This window comes from Phocoena sinus, chromosome 18 (genome assembly GCF_008692025.1).
Source record: "Phocoena sinus isolate mPhoSin1 chromosome 18, mPhoSin1.pri, whole genome shotgun sequence".
Taxonomy (NCBI): Eukaryota; Metazoa; Chordata; class Mammalia; order Artiodactyla; family Phocoenidae; genus Phocoena; species Phocoena sinus.
The window spans coordinates 15,452,486-15,456,176 of record NC_045780.1 but is presented as its reverse complement, the minus strand read 5'-3'; positions in this window follow the sequence as shown (position 1 = coordinate 15,456,176).

Below are 3,691 nucleotides of genomic sequence, written 5' to 3'. Positions count from 1 at the left end.
AATATTGTTTTCATTATGAAACATAACATGTGACCAGGAGAGTCCATGAAGCGGAAATTATGGTTTAGATAATTACTATAAACACAAATCCTGCAGTCAGCACCAGCTCAAGAAAAAGAACATTACCCGCTCTCCTGTGTGTCCCACCCCATTTATAACCTCTCCAACTCCCCAATTCGTTTCCTTTTTCTTTAGAATTTTACCACTATGTGTGCACATCTGAACAGTACTATTTGATCTTACCTGTTTTTGACTTTTATGTAAGTGTAATCATACTATAGGAATTTTAGTGGCTTGCTTTTTTTCATTTACTGTAATGATTTATGTTACTGTGTATAATTGCAGTTTACTTATTCTCATTGCTATATAATACTCTATTGTGTATACCACATTTTATTTATCCATTCTACTGTTGGTGGACTTTTGGGTTGTTTCCAGTTTGGGCTATTAAGAACAATGCTGCTAGGAACATTAAAAAAAAGAAAAAGATGTGATGGTAGCAAGTCTCCAAAGATGGTCCCAATGAGCCACTCCTCCTGGAATTTGTGGGGTTTTTTAAAGATTTATTTATTATTTATTTATTTATGGCTGCGTCGGGTCTTAGTTGCGGCATGTGCAATCTTTGTTGAGGCGCGTGGGATCTTTGTTGTGGTGTGCAGGCTTCTCTCTAGTTGTGGTGTGCGGTTTTCTCTTCTCTAGTCGTGGCACGCGGGGTCCAGAGCGCATGGGCTCTGTAGCTTGCGGCACGCGGGCTCTAGGTGAGGTGCACAAGCTCAGTACTTGTGGCCCCGCGGCATGTGGGATCTTAGTTCACTGACCAGAGATCAAACCCAAGTCCCCTGCATTGTAAGGCGGATTCTTTACCACTGGACCACCAGGGAAGTCCCTACTCCTGGAATCTGAAGGGAAATGTAGTTCCCTCCCTTAGAATCTGGGCTGGCCCTGTGACTCATTTTTTTACCAATAGAATGTCAGAGAAGTGATGTTATGTGACTTCCAATGCTAGGTCATAAAAAGCTGTGCAGCTTTAGCCTGCATCTGTGGAAACCTCACGGCAAGGCAAGCCAGCTTCCATGTAAGAAATTCAAATACCCTAAGGTGCCATGCTGTGAGGAAGCCCAAGCTAGCCATGTAGAGAGGTGAAGGGAAGGAAAAGGATCTCTTTTCCATTTACCCATTGTAGTTTCATCGGCTGGGTCTCTGTAAATTACACTGACAAAAGAGAGGTTAACAAGAGAAAAACAAATAGCAGTTTATTAACACATGCATCATGCATACACATGGGAGCACTCAGAGATGAGTAACTCAAATGAGTGGTTGTAACTCAGGGTTATAGAGCATCTTAACAAAAAAGCAGTACATTTTTAGAGACGGGTGAAACCAAAGCGAAAGACTTTGAGTTTCTGGGGCAGTAGATTGTGAGAAGGCAAATATATGGGGGAACTAATAGAAGTTAGAGGTTAGTGAGTAAAGTGGGTTATGTGGATTCCTTTAGTGTCATCTCTGGGCTGACAAGCATCTAGGGTTGTTTTCGGTGATTAATTTTTGTTCTTTCTGGTAGAGGAGGGTGGGGACATCTCTACAAATTTATGTCCTGCTTTTGGGCAAACAGAGGGAAGGCAGAGAGGTTTTTTGTGTGTTTGCTTCTTCTCAAATGCTTACAGCTCAAAATAATCTTTATACCAAAGGGGCATATTTTGTGCTGGCATATTCTGCTATCTCTCAGAGGCCACGTGGAAAGAGGGAGAGAGAGAGAGAGAGAGAGAGAGAGAGAGAGTTGCCCAGCCAGCCCATTTCTTCCAGCCATTCCAGCTAAGCCATCAAATATGTGAATGAAAAAGCCACGTTGGACATCCAACTAGCTGCTATCTGACTGCAACCACGTGAGAGACCCCAAGCAGGAACCACCCAGCTGAGCCCAGTCAACCAGAGAGCCATGAGAGATGATAAATTGTTGTTTTAAGCCATTTAATTAAGTTTTGGGGTGGTCTGTTATGTAGCAATCGATAACTGGGATATAGAATGATTTTGTTTTTTTCATTTTCATGGCAGGCTTATCGAGTCAGTTAGTGTAGAATTTCATGAGACATTTAGGTCAAAGTCACTGATGTACGTCAGGACCTATTTCAGTTGATTTGCTGCCCCTTGCCCAAGGCACATTGCTCTAGAAAGTGCACTTCAAGGGGGCACTGGAAGAAAATGACTGGTGAATCAACGCCAGAAGAGAAGGAAGATGAAAAACATTTTCTTTTAGGCTATGTTTTTGTAACTTTCATAAATGATTGCTCTGGACAATTGCACAAGTTATGGTTTTTCAAAGGGCAGATCTATTCTTATTTTTCTCAGAATGTATTGAAGTTCTCTTGTGGTTTAATCTGTGGCCAGTTAGAACTACTCTATTAATTACCCGTATTGTGGTAATCATTTCATGATGTATGCAAGTCAAATCATTATGCTGCACACCTTAAACTTACACAGTGCTGGTTGTCAATTATATCTCAACAAAACTGGAGGAAAAACAAACACCCCCCACCCCCAAACAGAGTGCATTTCTTGTAGACAGAAAAAAAAAAAAAAAAAAGGAAAGCATCCTTGAGTGTACTGTGTTTAGCATTGTCACAAAAGTTCTGCCAGGGCTAGTGGATCTTAGCAAGATCTGTTCAATGTAACCTGTGTTTTCAGCATCACAAAAAATTCCCCACCAGGGCTTCTCTGGTGGCGCAGTGGTTAAGAATCCACCTGCCAAGGCAGGGGACACGAGTTTGAGCCCTGGTCTGGGAAGATCCCACATGCCGTGGAGCAACTAAGCCCTTGCGCCACAACTACTGAGCCTGCGCTGTAGAGCCCGAGAGCCACAGTTACTGAAGCCCGTGCTCCGCAACAAGTGAAGCCACCTCAATGAGAAGCCCCAGCACGGCAACGCCCGACGCGCAGCAATGAAGACCCAACGCAGCCAAAAATAAATAAATAAAATAAATAAATTTATTTAAAAAAATTCTCCACCAATCTTGATTCTTTTTTGAAGCGTCAGGGAAAATGTTGATGCCAATATTCAGCCGACAGTATGGAATTCTAAGCTAGAGGTTGGCATGTGACCTACTAGATGGCATTTTTCACCCGGGTGTGTACGCTCATGCCCTTCCAGATCTGAGAATCCCTCATCTCTTCTGGGCCACTGTTCACTGCCTTCATTCGGGACAGGAGAAATCCAGGTCTTTCTCTTGCATTTTTTTTTTTAAATTTCTAAGGCCATTTTAGATCAATGAAACATATATGTCTCATGTTTTGACTCTCCGTCAAAAACAGACTGAAAAGAAATACTAATTTACCGGACAGCATGTCCCATGTTAATTTTTTTTTTAACCTCCTTGGTGGCCATGGATCATTTCGAGAATATGATGAACGCTGTGGATCCTCTCCCCCTAACGCCGCACAGCAGGCGCCGTTCTGCGCCTCATCTTACTGGCCCCATCAGCAGTATTTTGCACAGTCGATCGCTCCCTCCACTCTCAATCCTCGGGTCAGGGCCGCGTCCCCAGCGCCACCCGCTTGCTGACCTCAGTTGACTCCACCTCTGGGATGGGGCCAGAATCGCCGAGCGGGGGAGGAGTCGCCTGGAGACAGCGGGCTCGGCCGCGGACAAACCCGGAACACAGTTAGCAGCCCCTGTTGTCAGCCGGCACACGAACGA